The sequence below is a fragment of the Oryctolagus cuniculus genome, chromosome 13, assembly GCF_964237555.1.
Source record: "Oryctolagus cuniculus chromosome 13, mOryCun1.1, whole genome shotgun sequence".
In the NCBI taxonomy this organism is placed as follows: domain Eukaryota; kingdom Metazoa; phylum Chordata; class Mammalia; order Lagomorpha; family Leporidae; genus Oryctolagus; species Oryctolagus cuniculus.
Genome location: NC_091444.1, coordinates 22813030 through 22823201, shown reverse-complemented (window position 1 = coordinate 22823201; position 10172 = coordinate 22813030). Strand labels below are relative to the sequence as shown.

At 43.6% G+C, this 10172-nt stretch overlaps 1 long non-coding RNA gene across 3 annotated transcripts; it reads right to left on the bottom strand.

Annotated features, from left to right (window-relative positions):
• Positions 1-591: 591 nt before the first annotated feature.
• On the bottom strand, positions 592-9647 carry LOC138844862 (uncharacterized). Of its 3 annotated transcripts, none has more exons than XR_011381259.1 (2): positions 9507-9617; positions 592-3334 (listed from the first exon to the last, which is right to left on the bottom strand). It is a non-coding gene; the product is annotated as an uncharacterized lncRNA (long non-coding RNA). The 3 variants fall into 3 exon arrangements; XR_011381258.1 differs by having other exon boundaries at positions 592-3324; positions 9507-9616; XR_011381260.1 differs by lacking the exon at positions 592-3334 and adding an exon at positions 5103-8568 and having other exon boundaries at positions 9507-9647.
• Positions 9648-10172: the final 525 nt, after the last annotated feature.

Below are 10172 nucleotides of genomic sequence, written 5' to 3'. Positions count from 1 at the left end.
TGCCGTAGGAACAGGAAGGCTAACATTTCACCTTTGAACCAGTGGCATTGTCTCATCATCTTTGACTAGGGGAGGTCTTAAGAAGCTACTGAATCTGTAGTTCAGCTATTGCCAGATTAATCTTAATTTTACCACAATGAAGTCATAGAAATAAGTAAGCATTCATCAAAATTTAAAAGGGCAGTTCTATACAATCTTCTCCAACTGGATAAATGGAATTATTCATTTAATTTACATTTTCGCACTGTTAATTATTTGTATTACTCAATAGATGTCTTTTTTGGAGAAAACATATAGAGCAGTAGAGAAGTTCTATTTGAGAAGATGGAGACAGGTACCCCGTGACACCTCAGACTAACCTTGTGTTTCCCCGAATAAGGAGTTTGTAGCCCTCTGGGTACACTATCATACTCAGGGAAGAACAGGGCCATTGCTATATGTTTACAGATAAGGGTACGGCAAAGAGTTCATGGAACAGTGGAATTAAAGGTGAGTTCATCTTAGGTGAACAAAAAAAAAATCTTTAAATCCACATATTCAGAAAGATCATGGAAAATGCACATTAAAAAAAGACCATGTATGTATTTCATGTTTTTTTTGCATCAAAAAACCTTTTATTTATTTACTTGAGAGGAAGAGAGAGGGAGAGAGCGCAAGACAGCCAGCTTTCATTTGCTGGTTCACTCCCCAAATGCCTACAATGAGGCAGGTGGGGCTGAAGCTAAGAGCTAGGGACTCCCGGACCTGGGATGGGTGGATGTGGGTGGCAGGAACCCAGCTACTGCAGCCGTCACCACTGCTCCCAGGTCTACAGCAGCAGGAAGCTGGAATCAGAAGCTGGAGCTGGAGATCAAACCAGGTACTCCAACGTGGGATGTGGGCAGCCTAACCAGCATCCTCGCTGTGAGGCGCTGCTCTCAGCTTATCTTTCAACTCCATCTGCCATGAACTTTTCCAAGTGCTCTCCTGCGTCCTTGGATGTCTCTGAGCCTCAATCCTTCTCATCTGAAAAATGTAAACAGCGATAGCGTCTCCTTCACCGAGTGATTCCATCAGCATCCAGCACGTCATTTAAAGGCCTGTTAATCCCGGCTCTCCCTGCCCCGCTGGCCGGGGCCCACTCGCCTCCCGAAGCGGTCAGCCTGGCTGCGCAGGATCGCAGCTCCACAGCACACAATGACATGTTTATTTTTTCCCCCTCTTGTATAGAAAGCGTATAGCTCTGATTTGAATAAACAGTTCAGGAAACTATTGTTTAGAGGATTGGCTCATGATTTACATGTCGTTAGCACGTGTCCAGTGATTGTTTAGGCATCTGGTATTTGAGAAAGTCGGAGCACATAAATCACCCACGAGAGGCTTCTAGAATCATGTCATCTTAGGCCCTAAAGGGAGCGTGGCATTGCTTCTGCAGCCTTGCGGAAGCGATTTAGTAAGTATCAGGTTAGTATGTGAGGGCGGCTGCTCTTATTTAAGAGCAATATGACGACCAACTAGCTGAATGACTGTTCTGTGTCTTGTCGCACCACAGCGCGAGATTTTCCACGGTGTTGCTCAGTCCCCTCCTTTAAGGGCTCTGCCATCAATTCCTACTTGAGTTGTCTGCAGATGATTTTTATCCTTCTTATTGTCAAGGAACAAACGCTATGCCATCCAACACGCTTAACGTTTGCTTTGGCTGCCAGAGAGCTAATAGCCAGTTTATTGCTGGTGTGTGCCAATCAATTCAATTCAAGGGCCTGATTGCCAGCTTCTCTCTGCATCTTCCCAACGCAGTCTGCCAGATTTCACCATTACTTTTCTTCTGCTGCTCTGTGTCCTCATCTTGAGTCCTTTTGAAGTCAGAGGCAGGACAGTTTTCAAATTTTAAGTTGAAAATATTAAATAACTCATTCAATTCAAGAATAGGAACCAAAGTGCTGGGTCAGTGTTATAAGCAAATGTGAGAAAACTGCTATTACAGATAATTAAGATTGCTGTTCAGAAAGGCTGACATAGAATTGCTAAGTAAGAAAAAACTGGAGGTGATTCATATAGATAGATGGCACATATGGGTAGAAGAACAAAGATATCTGAGAGTCAGACTCCCTGCTCCCTGGGTTTGACTCCCAGCATTAGCCTCTATCACTTGCAGGTCCTTGGGCAAGTTATTTATGATCTCACCGCTTCGGCTCCATCCTCTCCAACTGCAGAGGCAAACAGCACCTGCTAATGTTGCTTCGAGAATCAAGGAGATGCTCATGTTCTGGTGAGCGTTCAGTAGACGCTAGCTTTCACTCTCAGCTCCCCTTTCCTTGTTTATGATAACAGGTAGCAGTTTTAATCAGTGAGTGAGACAGAGAGAAAGGTCTTCCTTTCCGTTGGTTCACCCCGCAAATGGCTGCTACAGCTGGCGCGCTGCGGACGGTGCGTTGTGCCGATCCAAAGCCAGGAGCCAGGTGCTTCCTCCTGGTCTCCCATGCAGGTGCAGGGCCCAAGCACTTGGGCCATCCTCCACTGCCTTCCTGGGCCACAGCAGAGAGCTGGACTGGAAGAGGAGCCACTGGGACAGAATCCGGCACCCCAACCAGGACTAGAACCCGGTGTGCCGGCACCACAGGCGGAGGATTAGCCTAGTGAGCCCCGGCGCCGGCCGATAACAGGACTCTTGACAGTGTTTGAAAGTATAGTCTTTGAAGTATGGTCTTTGAACAGTAGGCTTACATGTCTTGGGGCAGGATGGGACATTTTCCCAAAATGCTAAAGACTGGAAAAATGTTTAGTTTTGCCTCCTGTGAAGATAGCCTGACCAAACTATAATATTCTAGAACATATGGAAGTCTTTAACCGGGCACAACTGGCCGGGGTAGAAGCAACTGCAATCATGTGAGAGGAGGAGGTCAAGCTCTGGTCATCCCTAGGACCCAGAAAGTAAAACCACAGTGTCCCCTTCCCTGCCCACTCCGCACAACAGTCGGGGATACACAGGATTGCAGTAGGGGAAGGTGATCTCTTTGCTTATTTCCAAAACAACATTAAACAGAGACATGCTCTCTTCTTCCCCACAAGCTCCCCATGGGGCAACGTCTTCCACTCAGGGCCAGCGTTCCCTGTACGTGTGGTCAAAGAGGAGGAGACCTAGCAGGAAGACAGCAGCTTGAGGTAATGACCGCATATGGTGAGCAAGTTCCCACCCTGGCAGTCAAGAGGCAGGCTCACAGGTTAGGGAGGGGATGGACTCAGGGACACATGCTACTCTGGAAGTCCAGCCTCCGCGCTCAGCCGTCAGTCACCGTCTTCCCAGTCTCTGTGCCAGCAGCAAATGGACATAACACACCCTCTTGGCTGAAAAATCCTCAGTAGTCAGATGACATAGGGAAGAAAACACACAAGCATGTGATTACTGTGCTTAATGATTGATGTGGAAATCTTATCTAATGCACTCTGTAATAAGCAAAACTATGGGAAGCATGAAAGCTAGCTTTCTCAAAGGTGAGATTGTTTTATTCTTGGTTTATATTTTCCTTGTATTACATCCTTATTTTGAGTTCTCACAATAAATTATAGCTTAATCATATTTTTAAAAATTTTGTCTATGTGTATTTTAGAATATTCACTTAAGGAATTGGAATTAAAAAAAAAAAAAAAAAAAAAACCTGGGGCCAGCGCTGTGGCATAGTGGGTAAAACCACTACCTGCAGTGCTGGCATCCCATATGAGCACTGGTTCAAGTCCCGGCTGCTCCTCTTCCAATCCAGCTCTCTGCTATGGCCTGGGAAAGCAGTGGAGGATGGCCCAAGTGCTTGGGTCCCTGCACCCGCATGGGAGACCTAGAAGAAGCTCCTGGCTCCTGGCTTCAGATCAGCTCAGCTCTGGCTGCTGTAGTCATTTGGGGAGTGAACTAGTAGATGGAAGACCTCTCTCTCTCTCTCTCTCTCTAACTCTTTCAAATAAATAAAATAAATATTTAAAAAATAAGTACAGATGAATTTTCAAATTCAAAATAGAAGTGTGTTACTCATACAGAATTGTACAGAGGTGCAAGGTCCACATCTGTGATAGGAAGAGGTTTTTTTGTTTGTTTTGTTTCTGCTTTATTTTTATTATTTATTTATTTGAAAGGCAGAGTTACAGAGAGGTAGAGACATAGAGAGAGAGAGAGAGAGAGAGAAAGAGAATCTTCCATCCATGGTTCATTTCCCAGATGACTACAACGGCCGGAGCTGCACCACTCTGAAGCCAGGAGCCAGGCTCCAAGGAAGAGTTTTTTTAAAATGAGGTTGAAAAAAGGTATTCTGCTGGCACCCCGGCTCACTTGGCTGATCCTCTGACTGCAGCACCAGCACCCCGGGTTCCAGTCCCGGTTGGGGCGCCAGATTCTGTCCCGGTTGCTCCTCTTCCAGTCACGCTCTCTGCTGTGGCCCAGGAGTGCAGTGGAGGATGGCCCAGGTCCTTGGGCCCTGCACCCACATGGGAGACCAGGAGATAGCACCTGGCTCCTGGCTTTGAATCGGCGCAGCACCGGCCATAGCAGCCATTTGGGGAGTAAACCAACAAAGGAAGACCTTTCTCTTTGTCTCTCTCTCTCAACGTCTAACTCTGCCTGTCAAAGAAAAAAGGTATTCCACAAAGAATGGCAATTGAAATTTGCTGAAATAGAAAAAAAAAATGTGAAAGCTGATTATGTATATAACTTTTAAAAATTAATAATATGTACTATATTAAGACAGGTTTTTGGCAAATACCAAAAAAACCCATAAATTTAATTAGTTTACTTGACTATTTTTAAAAGTTAATGAAATTAGAATTAAATATATCCACCCCCCACCCCCCCAAAATGAACACTTTCATTAGGACCCAAGGTTGTCACTTTGGTCAGGTATTAAATTACATGGATTTTCAGTCTCTCTCTCACACACACACATACACATACACTTTTAGACAGAAAGTAGTAAAAAAAAAAAAAAACTACTCTTTCAATTATAGAAATTTTGTTAGGAAATTATAAGGGAAAGACAAAAAAAGATAATTCACAAGAAGGGTGATTCCAATTAACTCACCAAACAATTGGTTAAAAAAACAAGATCTTTTTAACAATAACAAAAGCCAACTGATCCAAACTCTGAAAATTGCAAAGTTTTATTTTTTGAGTAATTTTTGTTTTGCTTTTAGCTTCAGATGAGTCACAACATATAAAATCCCCTGCCAAATTAGTATGCTTTTTCCCCCAAGGACTTTTTAATTTACAAAGAAATATTGTTCATTCACGGTTGAAAATATCAAACTCATGGCATAGGTATTTTTCAATATTTTACATCTGTCAAAGAATTTTGGATAGATCTTAAAAATTAGTTTCTAACACGGCAAACAATTTTCCAGCTATGTTAGGTCAAAACTTCAGATTTATTGGAATTTTTAAAAACAAACTTGTGTCTCCTTATTTCTTTGTTTCACTGTATGATACATCTTAAAAGTATTTATGCTCAGTTTTCTGAAGCAGAGCCTGTAAAATGTGTCCTGGATACTGTTGTGTATACATGCAGCTGTAATGAATCATTGTAAGTTCATGAAACTGTTGAAAGAATGGAAGACTTGGATTTAATGGCTTTGTGACTTCTTTGCCAACGTTCTTTGAGTCTAGTACAAAAGTTTACTGTACCATTAACTACAATTCAAAACTCTCTTGAAAACAAAGGAATACCTACCAAGTGTTCAAAAATGTAAAACACGGCCGGCGCCGTGGCTCACTAGGCTAATCCTCCACCTTGCGGCGCCGGCACACCGGGTTCTAGTCCCGGTCAGGGCGCCGGATTCTGTCCCGGTTGCCCCTCTTCCAGGCCAGCTCTCTGCTATGGCCAGGGAGTGCAGTGGAGGATGGCCCAAGTGCTTGGGCCCTGCACCCCATGGGAGACCAGGAAAAGCACCTGGATCCTGGCTCCTGCCATCGATCAGCGCGGTGCGCCGGCTGCAGCGGCGGCCATTGGAGGGTGAACCAACGGCAAAAGGAAGACCTTTCTCTCTGTCTCTCTCTCTCACTGTCCACTCTGCCTGTCAAAAAAAAAAAAAAAATGTAAAACACAACATGTCGATGGGGTTTACGTTTTCACACCAGTATCACAATGCATATGAATGAGCTAAATTTGGGCTACCTGGACAGTTATGAGATGTTAGATTGAAATGGAACTGTCCCATAACTGAATCAATAATAATGGACTTTTTGACGATTTTCTTTGTTGTTGTTGTTTGGAGTCCATATATGTGGGATCCCACAGTACCTGTCTGTGCCTGGCTTATGTCACATAACATAATGACTTCATAGTGTTGCAAATGACAGGATTTTCTCCTTTCTCTAACTGAATAGCATGGATTGGGAATATGTACCAGGTCTTCTTTATCTGTACATCACCTGATGGACGACACTTCCTGGCTATCGTGAAAAGTGCTGTAATAAACATAGGAGTGCAGATGTCTCTTTGACAGATGGATTTCATTTCCACTGGGTAAATACCCAGTAAGAGGCTTGCTAGGTCATATGGTAGTTTTATTTTTAATTTTTTGAGGAGCTTCCATACTGATTTCCACAATAGCTGTACTGATATTCTTTCCTCCAACAGTGAGCAAAGATCCTCTTTTCTCCACATCCTTGATAGCTCTTGCTATCTCAACTTAGCCATGCTAAGTTGAATGAGGCGATATTTCATTATGGTGTTTATTTGCATTTCCCTGAGAGTTAGTGATGTTGAGCTTTTTTCCAATGGCCAAGCTGCTGGCCATTTTTATGTTTTCCTTTTAAAAATATCTGCTCAGGTCTATTGCCCATTTTATAACTAGGTTATTTTTGTTCCTGTGCTGTTGAATTGAGGTCCTTGTGTGTTGTAGTTACTAATCCCTGCCACATGTGTAGTTTGCAAATGTTCCCTATGATTTTGTAGCTTGCCTCTTCACTGGGTTGCATGTTTTCTTTGCTGTGTAGGAGCTTTTTCATTTGATGAAGTTCCATATGTCTATTCTTGCCTTTGTTTCCTATGCTTTCGAGGTCTTATACAGAAAATTCTTGCCCATACCAACGTCCTGAAGCACTGGCATTCTGTTTTCTCTGAATAGTTTCACAGTTGCAGGTCTTACATTTAATTCTTTAGTCCATGTGAAGTAGCTTTTTTTTATATACAGTGAAATATAGTGTGGAGTGCTGGTTATGCATTTCATCATGTTGATATCCAATTTTCCCACCACTATTTATAGAAAAGACTGCCCTTTCTCCAGTGTGTATTCTTAGCATCTCTGTTAACGATCAGTGGGTTGTAGATGAGTGAGTTTGCTTCTAGCCTTCCTGTTTAGTGAGTTTTCTATCTTTCGATATTTTCCTTTTATCTGCTGACATCTTTTTTTTCTTTCAGTGTGAAGAACTCTCTGCTGTTTCTTACATGAGTCAATGTGCAGAAGATTAATTGTAACTGATAGTATTATACAAACTGACTGCAAAAACTATTTCTGAAAAGTGAAGCACTCTTATCAATACTGACAGTTACTTCCCAATACATCATTAGCATTCTGAGTCAGTGTTAATACTGAGTTCATACAGGAGTCGATGAATTTCCTGAACTTGGACAAACATGGTTTTGAAATTGATAGGTTTTGCTTCAAAGTCAGAGCAATTATAGCCAACTTTGTCAATCTGCACACAAGAAATAAGGAAAAATGACTTTTCAATGAACATGTTTGGAGCATTTTATGTACATGACTTTTCCAACTATAAATTTTATAAAAGCATATTTCAACTCAATTACTTCTCATGAAACATTGTGCATCCAAATTTGCTATGCTGTAAGTACACTATTTTTACTAAGAAGAAAATAATCTAAAATGTCTGAATGTTTTTATATTGATGGATGACATTTTAAAAGAGAATATTTTGAATGTATTGGGTTATATGAAATACACCATTAAAATTAAATTGCCTGTTTTTTCTTTACTTTTTAAATGTGGCTACTAATAAAGATTTAAACTACTGAAGCTATATTTCACACAGTGCCAGCCTGGGAGGGTCTACACAGATTGCCCCCTCAATAAACACTGATCTTCAGGGCTTCAAACACGAAAGAGGAGAGGAACTGTCGCTCCCCGTCTTCGTGGAGGAACGACACAGGACCCTGCGCTGTTCTTTTGTCTGCTCAGCCCTTCCCGGGTTTGCTGCTGGTTCTTCCCGGCTTGGCTACCGACCCTTCCACCTCCGTGGAAGGGCGGTTCCCCCTAGCCACTTTCCCCACTTCCGCGGGGGAGCGGCACACCGCTGGCCGGCTCTCTCGGGGGCTGCACAGGTGTTCCTTCAGATAGATGTTCCTGGTGCATGTTGTCTCTCTCCTCCTTTATAGTCCTCTTCCACCAATCCCAACTCTGCTACCCACACGCCGAGCACGCTGCTCTCCTCCAATCAGGAGCAGGTCCTACAGTTTATTGGTTGAACTGGAGGCAGCTGTGTAGAAGCTGTTTCTCCCTTCTCAGCGCCATATTGCGGGAGAGCAGATGCATAGAATAAGTCTTAATTCCAGTAACTTAGTCTAGTCCGAGTTGCTCCCCACAGGAACCCACCTGGGCGAAAAAACAGGGACCCCAACCACTGTAAGAACCCTTGGTCCTGATGGGACAGATAGGCGTTTGCTATACTTGCAAATGTCCTTCTGTCCTTTCCTCTTCTAAGCATGAAAGAAAAAGAAAGAGGAGGGTCACTGCTGGAAACTTAAAACCAGATTTTCTCTGGAAGTCTAGCCTCCCGGTTAACATACGTCAGAGTCTATTCAGAGAAGCAAAGGGTGACTGAGAACGCTCTTTCTCTAATAAATTAAGTAGCTACAGGCTTCTGCCCGCAGAGCTGTAAGAAGCCTTGAAGCAGAGGAAGAAGAAACTCTGAGTTTCTAGAACTCTGAAAAGCTAGGCCTTTTTGACACTGGAAAGTGTGAGTTCATTTTTATAAAATAAGGAAAGCAAAGAGAGAGGGGACAGAGGGAAGCTGGGGGCACAGTTGCCAAGCACAGCTCAAAGTGACAAGCTCTAGGGCCCATAGCACGGTGGGGTGCCCGCAGTTCTCAATAATACATGACATTCTGTGTCGAGAACTCAACAGAGAAGATGGTAGGCCCCCAAACCCAAAGAAAAGATAAGGAAATGGAAAATCTATTTGCCTGATTTGAATAATTTGTCCTATGCGTATGTGTTGAAATATTGCACTGTACCCATAAAAATGTGAAAGCATTATACGTTAGCCCAAAAATGTTAAAAATGCATAACATCAGAAAGGCAGGTTAGGTGAAGAAGTGATTTCCTTTTTGTTTTGCTTTAAAAATACAGACAAACTAAACACAATGAGAAGTGATTACTAACGACCTAGTAATTTCTGCTTCTTTTTCAATCATCATACGTTGGAGGAATATCAGTGAGAGTGAGCGGCTGGCTCCCTTATGTTGCTGGTCCTGGAGGAGGAGAGGTTCTGTTTGGGGAGGTGGGGTGCTATGGAAAAAGAACCCACTTACCTAGTGGCAGATACATGGCATCCAGACGTGGAAACTGACAGGAAACAAACAGTTTCTGGATGCAGCTTCCAAGCCCAGCCTCGGTGCTCAGTGTGCGTCAGAGGCAGCTCTGAGCCTCAGTGCCTGGCGCCCTGCCCGGCACCACGTGGGCGGCCAACATCATTTGCTGGACTGAATTATAAAATGAGGTCATTTCCACAAAAGGGTTTGTTGTCTAATCAGAAGACAGAATGCAAACCATTAAGACATTCGAGAAATGCCATTGTCTTTGCTTTATGTACTGTTTGTATTTATTTTGTTAATAAAAAGAAAACTTTCCACCTAGTGTTCTGTTTGTTTTGGAAAAGACAGTGGGGAGGCAGGACACGGTGCAGACGCCCCTGAACTGGACCGGAACCCTGTCTTGGAGCTTTCCTTGCAACGACTTGCAGCCACTTCTCCTATACACACTGTGTGCAAGTGGACAACGTGCTGCCCCGCACCTGCACACGGAGGGGCAGTGAAGACTGACAACCTGAGCGCAAGTCTGGGCAAGAGGCCGCGGGCACCCAGCAGTCCCAGCTCGGCTGTTGGACCTGGGGGCTGGCTTCTGCCTGGGTGCCCTGTTGTGTTGTTCCAACTTGTGGGTTTCTGCTGTCTTCCTCTTCACGCTGCCAAGGGGAAATA